Source organism: Salmo salar, chromosome ssa09, assembly GCF_905237065.1.
Source record: "Salmo salar chromosome ssa09, Ssal_v3.1, whole genome shotgun sequence".
In the NCBI taxonomy this organism is placed as follows: Eukaryota; Metazoa; Chordata; class Actinopteri; order Salmoniformes; family Salmonidae; genus Salmo; species Salmo salar.
This window is the reverse complement of record NC_059450.1, coordinates 50,137,370-50,150,001: the sequence shown is the minus strand read 5'-3', so window position 1 is coordinate 50,150,001 and position 12,632 is coordinate 50,137,370.

Here is a 12,632-nt window from a genome sequence, read left to right as displayed (position 1 = left end):
AAGGAGAAGGTATCATTCCCCTTCTGATACCCCTGAAGGAGAAGGTATCATTCCCCTTCTGATACCCCTGAAGGACAAGGTATCATTCCCCTTCTGATACCCCTGAAGGACAAGGTATCATTCCCCTTCTGATACCCCTGAAGGACAAGGTATCATTCCCCTTCTGATACCCCTGAAGGAGAAGGTATCATTCCCCTAACTAATATGATCGTGTGGAGTGAATGTGATTGAACTCAAATGCTGATATAGTGGGACATTTGATTTAAAATACATTAGCAGAAGAATCAAAACTGAAAGAGATTTGTATTCCAGCACCACCTAGAGACACCCTCTAGGTATTACATCCTGTACCAGCACCACCTAGACACCCTCTGGGTATTACATCCTGTATCAGCACCACCTAGAGACACCCTCTTGGTATTACATCCTGTACCAGCACCACCTAGAGAAAGCCTCTGGGTATTACATCCTGTACCAGCACCACCTAGAGACACCTTCTGGGTATTACATCCTGTACCAGTACCACCTAGACACCCTCTGGGTATTACATCCTGTACCAGCACCAACTAGAGACACCCTCTGAGTATTACATGCTGTACCAGCACCACCTAGACACCCTTTGGGTATTACATCCTGTACCAGCACCACCTAGAGACACCCTCTGGGTATTACATCCTGTACCAGCACCACCTAGAGACACCCTCTGGGTATTACATCCTGTACCAGCACCACCTAGAGACACCCTCTGGGTATTACATCTTGTACCAGCACCACTTAGACATCCACTGGGTATTACATCCTGTACCAGCACCACTTAGACACCCTCTGGGTATTACATCCTGTACCAGCACCACCTAGAGACACCCTCTGGGTATTACATCCTGTACCAGCACCACCTAGACACCCTCTGGGTATTACATCCTGTACCAGCACCACCTAGAGACCCTCTGGGTATTACATCCTGTACCAGCACCACCTAGACACCCTCTGGGTATTACATCCTGTACCAGCACCACCTAGAGACACCCTCTGGGTATTACATCCTGTACCAGCACCACCTGAGACATCCTCTGGGTATTACATCCTGTACCAGCACCACCTAGACATCCTCTGGGTATTACATCCTGTACCAGCACCACCTAGAGACACCCTCTGGGTATTACATCCTGTACCAGCACCACCTCGAGACACCCTCTGGGTATTACATCCTGTACCAGCACCACCTAGACACCCTCTGGGTATTACATCCTGTACCAGCACCACCTAGAGACATCCTCTGGGTATTACATCCTGTACCAGCACCACCTAGAGACACCCTCTGGGTATTACATCCTGTACCAGCACCACCTAGAGACACCCTCTGGGTATTACATCCTGTACCAGCACCACCTAGAGACACCCTCTGGGTATTACATCCTGTACCAGCACCACCTAGAGACACCCTCTGGGTATTACATCCTGTACCAGCACCACCTAGAGACACCCTCTGGGTATTACATCCTGTACCAGCACCACCTAGAGAACCCTCTGGGTATTACATCCTGTACCAGCACCACCTAGAGACCCTCTGGGTATTACATCCTGTACCAGCACCACCTAGAGACACCCTCTGGGTATTACATCCTGTACCAGCACCACCTAGAGACACCCTCTGGGTATTACATCCTGTACCAGCACCACCTAGACACCCTCTGGGTATTACATCCTGTACCAGCACCACCTAGAGACACCCTCTGGGTATTACATCCTGTACCAGCACCACCTAGAGACACCCTCTGGGTATTACATCCTGTACCAGCACCACCTAGAGACACCCTCTGGGTATTACATCCTGTACCAGCACCACCTAAGACACCCTCTGGGTATTACATCCTGTACCAGCACCACCTAGAGACACCCTCTGGGTATTACATCCTGTACCAGCACCACCTAGAGACACCCTCTGGGTATAACATCCTGTACCAGCACCACCTAGAGACACCCTCTGGGTATTACATCCTGTACCAGCACCACCTAGAGACACCCTCTGGGTATTACATCCTGTACCAGCACCACCTAGAGACACCCTCTGGGTATTACATCCTGTACCAGCACCACCTAGAGACACCCTCTGGGTATTACATCCTGTACCAGCACCACCTAGAGACACCCTCTGGGTATTACATCCTGTACCAGCACCACCTAGACACCCTCTGGGTATTACATCCTGTACCAGCACCACCTAGAGACACCCTCTGGGTATTACATCCTGTACCAGCACCACCTAGAGACACCCTCTGGGTATTACATCCTGTACCAGCACCACCTAGACACCCTCTGGGTATTACATCCTGTACCAGCACCACCTAAGACACCCTCTGGGTATTACATCCTGTACCAGCACCACCTAGAGACACCCTCTGGGTATTACATCCTGTACCAGCACCACCTAGAGACACCCTCTGGGTATTACATCCTGTACCAGCACCACCTAGAGACACCCTCTGGGTATTACATCCTGTACCAGCACCACCTAGAGACACCCTCTGGGTATTACATCCTGTACCAGCACCACCTAGAGACACCCTCTGGGTATTACATCCTGTACCAGCACCACCTAGAGACACCCTCTGGGTATTACATCCTGTACCAGCACCACCTAGAGACACCCTCTGGGTATTACATCCTGTACCAGCACCACCTAGAGACACCCTCTGGGTATTACATCCTGTACCAGCACCACCTAGAGACACCCTCTGGGTATTACATCCTGTACCAGCACCACCTAGACACCCTCTGGGTATTACATCCTGTACCAGCACCACCTAGAGACACCCTCTGGGTATTACATCCTGTACCAGCACCACCTAGAGACACCCTCTGGGTATTACATCCTGTACCAGCACCACCTAGAGACACCCTCTGGGTATTACATCCTGTACCAGCACCACCTAGAGACACCCTCTGGGTATTACATCCTGTACCAGCACCACCTAGAGACACCCTCTGGGTATTACATCCTGTACCAGCACCACCTAGAGACACCCTCTGGGTATTACATCCTGTACCAGCACCACCTAGAGACACCCTCTGGGTATTACATCCTGTACCAGCACCACCTAGAGACACCCTCTGGGTATTACATCCTGTACCAGCACCACCTAGACACCCTCTGGGTATTACATCCTGTACCAGCACCACCTAGAGACACCCTCTGGGTATTACATCCTGTACCAGCACCACCTAGAGACACCCTCTGGGTATTACATCCTGTACCAGCACCACCTAGAGACACCCTCTGGGTATTACATCCTGTACCAGCACCACCTAGAGACACCCTCTGGGTATTACATCCTGTACCAGCACCACCTAGAGACACCCTCTGGGTATTACATCCTGTACCAGCACCACCTAGACACCCTCTGGGTATTACATCCTGTACCAGCACCACCTAGACACCCTCTGGGTATTACATCCTGTACCAGCACCACCTAGAGACACCCTCTGGGTATTACATCCTGTACCAGCACCACCTAGAGACACCCTCTGGGTATTACATCCTGTACCAGCACCACCTAGAGACACCCTCTGGGTATTACATCCTGTACCAGCACCACCTAGAGACACCCTCTGGGTATTACATCCTGTACCAGCACCACCTAGACACCCTCTGGGTATTACATCCTGTACCAGCACCACCTAGAGACACCCTCTGGGTATTACATCCTGTACCAGCACCACCTAGAGACACCCTCTGGGTATTACATCCTGTACCAGCACCACCTAGAGACACCCTCTGGGTATTACATCCTGTACCAGCACCACCTAGAGACACCCTCTGGGTATTACATCCTGTACCAGCACCACCTTAGACACCCTCTGGGTATTACATCCTGTACCAGCACCACCTAGAGACACCCTCTGGGTATTACATCCTGTACCAGCACCACCTAGAGACACCCTCTGGGTATTACATCCTGTACCAGCACCACCTAGACACCCTCTGGGTATTACATCCTGTACCAGCACCACCTAGAGACACCCTCTGGGTATTACATCCTGTACCAGCACCACCTAGAGACACCCTCTGGGTATTACATCCTGTACCAGCACCACCTAGAGAAACCCTCTGGGTATTACATCCTGTACCAGCACCACCTAGAGACACCCTCTGGGTATTACATCCTGTACCAGCACCACCTAGAGACACCCTCTGGGTATTACATCCTGTACCAGCACCACCTAGAGACACCCTCTGGGTATTACATCCTGTACCAGCACCACCTAGACACCCTCTGGGTATTACATCCTGTACCAGCACCACCTAGAGACACCCTCTGGGTATTACATCCTGTACCAGCACCACCTAGAGACACCCTCTGGGTATTACATCCTGTACCAGCACCACCTAGAGACACCCTCTGGGTATTACATCCTGTACCAGCACCACCTAGAGACACCCTCTGGGTATTACATCCTGTACCAGCACCACCTAGAGACACCCTCTGGGTATTACATCCTGTACCAGCACCACCTAGAGACACCCTCTGGGTATTACATCCTGTACCAGCACCACCTAGACACCCTCTGGGTATTACATCCTGTACCAGCACCACCTAGAGACACCCTCTGGGTATTACATCCTGTACCAGCACCACCTAGACACCCTCTGGGTATTACATCCTGTACCAGCACCACCTAGAGACACCCTCTGGGTATTACATCCTGTACCAGCACCACCTAGAGACACCCTCTGGGTATTACATCCTGTACCAGCACCACCTAGAGACACCCTCTGGGTATTACATCCTGTACCAGCACCACCTAGAGACACCCTCTGGGTATTACATCCTGTACCAGCACCACCTAGACACCCTCTGGGTATTACATCCTGTACCAGCACCACCTAGAGACACCCTCTGGGTATTACATCCTGTACCAGCACCACCTAGAGACACCCTCTGGGTATTACATCCTGTACCAGCACCACCTAGACACCCTCTGGGTATTACATCCTGTACCAGCACCAACTAGAGACATACTCTGGGTATTACATCCTGTACCAGCACCACCTAGACACCCTCTGGGTATTACATCCTGTACCAGCACCACCTAGACATCCTCTGGGTATTATATCCTGTACCAGTACCACCTAGAGATACCCTCTGACTATTACATCCTGTACCAGCACCACCTAGAGACACCCTCTGGGTATTACATCCTGTACCAGCACCACCTAGAGACACCCTCTGGGTATTACATCCTGTACCAGCACCACCTAGAGACACCCTCTGGGTATTACATCCTGTACCAGCACCACCTAGACACCCTCTGGGTATTACATCCTGTACCAGCACCACCTAGAGACACCCTCTGGGTATTACATCCTGTACCAGCACCACCTAGACACCCTCTGGGTATTACATCCTGTACCAGCACCACCTAGAGACACCCTCTGGGTATTACATCCTGTACCAGCACCACCTAGAGACACCCTCTGGGTATTACATCCTGTACCAGCACCACCTAGAGACACCCTCTGGGTATTACATCCTGTACCAGCACCACCTAGAGACACCCTCTGGGTATTACATCCTGTACCAGCACCACCTAGACACCCTCTGGGTATTACATCCTGTACCAGCACCACCTAGAGACACCCTCTGGGTATTACATCCTGTACCAGCACCACCTAGAGACACCCTCTGGGTATTACATCCTGTACCAGCACCACCTAGAGACACCCTCTGGGTATTACATCCTGTACCAGCACCACCTAGAGACACCCTCTGGGTATTACATCCTGTACCAGCACCACCTGAGACACCCTCTGGGTATTACATCCTGTACCAGCACCACCTAGAGACACCCTCTGGGTATTACATCCTGTACCAGCACCACCTAGAGACACCCTCTGGGTATTACATCCTGTACCAGCACCACCTAGAGACACCCTCTGGGTATTACATCCTGTACCAGCACCACCTAGAGACACCCTCTGGGTATTACATCCTGTACCAGCACCACCTGAGACACCCTCTGGGTATTACATCCTGTACCAGCACCACCTAGAGACACCCTCTGGGTATTACATCCTGTACCAGCACCACCTAGAGACACCCTCTGGGTATTACATCCTGTACCAGCACCACCTAAGACACCCTCTGGGTATTACATCCTGTACCAGCACCACCTAGAGACACCCTCTGGGTATTACATCCTGTACCAGCACCACCTAGAGACACCCTCTGGGTATTACATCCAGTACCAGCACCACCTAGAGACACCCTCTGGGTATTACATCCTGTACCAGCACCACCTGAGACACCCTCTGGGTATTACATCCTGTACCAGCACCACCTAGAGACACCCTCTGGGCTATTACATCCTGTACCAGCACCACCTAGACATCCCTCTGGGTATTACATCCTGTACCAGCACCACCTAAGACACCCTCTGGGTATTACATCCTTTACCAGCACCACCTAGAGACACCCTCTGGGTACAACATCCAGTACCAGCACCACCTAGACACCCTCTGGGTATTACATCCTGTACCAGCACCACCTAGAGACACCCTCTGGGTATTACATCCTGTACCAGCACCACCTAGAGACACCCTCTGGGTATTACATCCTGTACCAGCACCACCTAGAGACCCTCTGGGTATTACATCCTGTACCAGCACCACCTAGAGACACCCTCTGGGTATTACATCCTGTACCAGCACCACCTAGAGACACCCTCTGGGTATTACATCCTGTACCAGCACCACCTAGAGACACCCTCTGGGTATTACATCCTGTACCAGCACCACCTAGACACCCTCTGGGTATTACATCCTGTACCAGCACCACCTAGAGACACCCTCTGGGTATTACATCCTGTACCAGCACCACCTAGACACCCTCTGGGTATTACATCCTGTACCAGCACCACCTAGAGACACCCTCTGGGTATTACATCCTGTACCAGCACCACCTAGACACCCTCTGGGTATTACATCCTGTACCAGCACCACCTAGAGACACCCTCTGGGTATTACATCCTGTACCAGCACCACCTAGAGACACCCTCTGGGTATTACATCCTGTACCAGCACCACCTAGAGACACCCTCTGGGTATTACATCCTGTACCAGCACCACCTAGAGACACCCTCTGGGTATTACATCCTGTACCAGCACCACCTAGACACCCTCTGGGTATTACATCCTGTACCAGCACCACCTAGAGACACCCTCTGGGTATTACATCCTGTACCAGCACCACCTAGACACCCTCTGGGTATTACATCCTGTACCAGCACCACCTAGAGACACCCTCTGGGTATTACATCCTGTACCAGCACCACCTAGAGACACCCTCTGGGTATTACATCCTGTACCAGCACCACCTAGAGACACCCTCTGGGTATTACATCCTGTACCAGCACCACCTAGACACCCTCTGGGTATTACATCCTGTACCAGCACCACCTAGAGACACCCTCTGGGTATTACATCCTGTACCAGCACCACCTAGACACCCTCTGGGTATTACATCCTGTACCAGCACCACCTAGACACCCTCTGGGTATTACATCCTGTACCAGCACCACCTAAGACACCCTCTGGGTATTACATCCTGTACCAGCACCACCTAGACACCCTCTGGGTATTACATCCTGTACCAGCACCACCTAGAGACACCCTCTGGGTATTACATCCTGTACCAGCACCACCTAGAGACATCCCTCTGGGTATTACATCCTGTACCAGCACCACCTAGAGACACCCTCTGGGTATTACATCCTGTACCAGCACCACCTAGAGACACCCTCTGGGTATTACATCCTGTACCAGCACCACCTAGACACCCTCTGGGTATTACATCCTGTACCAGCACCACCTAGAGACACCCTCTGGGTATTACATCCTGTACCAGCACCACCTAGAGACACCCTCTGGGTATTACATCCTGTACCAGCACCACCTAGAGACACCCTCTGGGTATTACATCCTGTACCAGCACCACCTAGAGACACCCTCTGGGTATTACATCCTGTACCAGCACCACCTAGAGACACCCTCTGGGTATTACATCCTGTACCAGCACCACCTAGACACCCTCTGGGTATTACATCCTGTACCAGCACCAACTAGAGACACCCTCTGGGTATTACATCCTGTACCAGCACCACCTAGAGACACCCTCTGGGTATTACATCCTGTACCAGCACCACCTAGAGACACCCTCTGGGTATTACATCCTGTACCAGCACCACCTAGAGACACCCTCTGGGTATTACATCCTGTACCAGCACCACCTAGACACCCTCTGGGTATTACATCCTGTACCAGCACCACCTAGAGACACCCTCTGGGTATTACATCCTGTACCAGCACCACCTAGAGACCCTCTGGGTATTACATCCTGTACCAGCACCACCTAGAGACACCCTCTGGGTATTACATCCTGTACCAGCACCACCTAGACACCCTCTGGGTATTACATCCTGTACCAGCACCACCTAGACACCCTCTGGGTATTACATCCTGTACCAGCACCACCTAGACACCCTCTGGGTATTACATCCTGTACCAGCACCACCTAGAGACACCCTCTGGGTATTACATCCTGTACCAGCACCACCTGAGACACCCTCTGGGTATTACATCCTGTACCAGCACCACCTAGAGACACCCTCTGGGTATTACATCCTGTACCAGCACCACCTAGAGACACCCTCTGGGTATTACATCCTGTACCAGCACCACCTAGACACCCTCTGGGTATTACATCCTGTACCAGCACCACCTAGACACCCTCTGGGTATTACATCCTGTACCAGCACCACCTAGAGACACCCTCTGGGTATAACATCCTGTACCAGCACCACCTAGAGACACCCTCTGGGTATTACATCCTGTACCAGCACCACCTAGAGACACCCTCTGGGTATTACATCCTGTACCAGCACCACCTAGACACACTCTGGGTATTACATCCAGTACCAGCACCACCTAGAGACACCTTCTGGGTATTACATCCTGTACCAGCACCACCTAGACACCCTCTGGGTATTACATCCTGTACCAGCACCACCTAGAGACACCCTCTGGGTATTACATCCTGTACCCGCACCACTTAGACATCGTCTGGGTATTACATCCTGTACCACCACCACCTAGACACCCTCTGGGTATTACATCCTGTACCAGCACCACCTAGAGACACCCTCTGGGTACAACATCCAGTACCAGCACCACCTAGACACCCTCTGGGTATTACATCCTGTACCAGCACCAACTAGAGACACCCTCTGGGTATTACATACTGTACCAGCACCACCTAGACACCCTCTGGGTATTACATCCTGTACCAGCACCACCTAGAGACCCTCTGGGTATTACATCCTGTACCAGCACCACCTAGAGACACCCTCTGGGTATTACATCCTGTACCAGCACCACCTAGACACCCTCTGGGTATTACATCCTGTACCAGCACCACCTAGACACCCTCTGGGTATTACATCCTGTACCAGCACCACCTAGAGACACCCTCTGGGTATTACATCCTGTACCAGCACCACCTAGACACCCTCTGGGTATTACATCCTGTACCAGCACCCCCTAGACACCCTCTGGGTATTACATCCTGTACCAGCACCACCTAGAGACACCCTCTGGGTATTACATCCTGTACCAGCACCACCTAGAGACACCCTCTGGGTATTACATCCTGTACCAGCACCACCTAGAGACACCCTCTGGGTATTACATCCTGTACCAGCACCACCTAGACACCCTCTGGGTATTACATCCTGTACCAGCACCACCTAGACACCCTCTGGGTATTACATCCTGTACCAGCACCACCTAGAGACACCCTCTGGGTATTACATCCTGTACCAGCACCACCTAGAGACACCCTCTGGGTATTACATCCTGTACCAGCACCACCTAGAGACACCCTCTGGGTATTACATCCTGTACCAGCACCACCTAGACATCCTCTGGGTATTATATCCTGTACCAGTACCACCTAGAGATACCCTCTGGCTATTACATCCTGTACCAGCACCACCTGAGACACCCTCTGGGTATTACATCCTGTACCAGCACCACCTGAGACACCCTCTGGGTATTACATCCTGTACCAGCACCACCTAGAGACACCCTCTGGGTATTACATCCTGTACCAGCACCACCTAGAGACACCCTCTGGGTATTACATCCTGTACCAGCACCACTTGAGACATCCCTCTGGGTATTACATCCTGTACCAGCACCACCTAGACACCCTCTGGGTATTACATCCTGTACCAGCACCACCTAGAGACACCCTCTGGGTATTACATCCTGTACCAGCACCACCTAGACACCCTCTGGGTATTACATCCTGTACCAGCACCACCTAGAGACACCCTCTGGGTATTACATCCTGTACCAGCACCACCTAGAGACACACTCTGGGTATTACATCCAGTACCAGCACCACCTAGAGACACCTTCTTTGTATTACATCCTGTACCAGCACCACCTAGACACCCTCTGGGTATTACATCCTGTACCAGCACCACCTAGAGACACCCTCTGGGTATTACATCCTGTACCAGCACCACCTAGAGACACCCTCTGGGTATTACATCCTGTACCAGCACCACCTAGAGACACCCTCTGGGTATTACATCCTGTACCAGCACCACCTGAGACACCCTCTGGGTATTACATCCTGTACCAGCACCACCTAGAGACCCTCTGGGTATTACATCCTGTACCAGCACCACCTAGAGACCCTCTGGGTATTACATCCTGTACCAGCACCAACTAGAGACACCCTCTGGGTATTACATACTGTACCAGCACCACCTAGAGACACCCTCTGGGTATTACATCCTGTACCAGCACCACCTAGACATCCTCTGGGTATTACATCCTGTACCAGCACCACCTAGAGACACCCTCTGGGTATTACATCCTGTACCAGCACCACCTAGAGAAACCCTCTGGGTATTACATCCTGTACCAGCACCACCTAGAGACACCTTCTGGGTATTACATCTTGTAACAGCACCACCTAGACACCCTCTGGGTATTACATCCTGTACCAGCACCACCTAGACACCCTCTGGGTATTACATCCTGTACCAGCACTACCTACAGACACCCTCTGGGTATAACATCCTGTACCAGCACCACCTAGAGACCCTCTGGGTATTACATCCTGTATCAGCACCACCTAGACACTCTCTGGGTATTACATCCTGTACCAGCACCACCTAGAGACACCCTCTGGGTATTACATCCTGTACCAGCACCACCTAGAGACCCTCTGGGTATTACATCCTGTACCAGCACCACCTAGAGACACCCTCTGGGTATTACATCCTGTACCAGCACCACCTGAGACACCCTCTGGGTATTACATCCTGTACCAGCACCACCTAGACACCCTCTGGGTATTACATCCTGTACCAGCACCACCTAGAGACACCCTCTGGGTATTACATCCTGTACCAGCACCACCTAGAGACACCCTCTGGGTATTACATCCTGTACCAGCACCACCTAGAGACACCCTCTGGGTATTACATCCTGTACCAGCACCACCTGAGACATCCTCTGGGTATTACATCCTGTACCAGCACCACCTAGACACCCTCTGGGTATTACATCCTGTACCAGCACCACCTAGAGACACCCTCTGGGTATAACATCCTGTACCAGCACCACCTAGACACCCTCTGGGTATTACATCCTGTACCAGCACCACCTAGAGACACCCTCTGGGTATTACATCCTGTACCAGCACCACCTAGAGACACACTCTGGGTATTACATCCAGTACCAGCACCACCTAGAGACACCTTCTGGGTATTACATCCTGTACCAGCACCACCTAGACACCCTCTGGGTATTACATCCTGTACCAGCACCACCTAGAGACACCCTCTGGGTATTACATCCTGTACCAGCACCACTTAGACATCGTCTGGGTATTACATCCTGTACCAGCACCACCTAGACACCCTCTGGGTATTACATCCTGTACCAGCACCACCTAGAGACACCCTCTGGGTACAACATCCAGTACCAGCACCACCTAGACACCCTCTGGGTATTACATCCTGTACCAGCACCACCTAGAGACACCCTCTGGGTATTACATCCTGTACCAGCACCACCTAGACACCCTCTGGGTATTACATCCTGTACCAGCACCACCTAGACACCCTCTGGGTATTACATCCTGTACCAGCACCACCTAGAGACACCCTCTGGGTATTACATCCTGTACCAGCACCACCTAGACACCCTCTGGGTATTACATCCTGTACCAGCACCACCTAGAGACACCCTCTGGGTATTACATCCTGTACCAGCACCACCTAGACATCCTCTGGGTATTATATCCTGTACCAGTACCACCTAGAGATACCCTCTGACTATTACATCCTGTACCAGCACCACCTAGAGACACCCTCTGGGTATTACATCCTGTACCAGCACCACCTAGAGACACCCTCTGGGTATTACATCCTGTACCAGCACCACCTAGAGACACCCTCTGGGTATTACATCCTGTACCAGCACCACCTAGAGACACCCTCTGGGTATTACATCCTGTACCAGCACCACCTGAGACACCCTCTGGGTATTACATCCT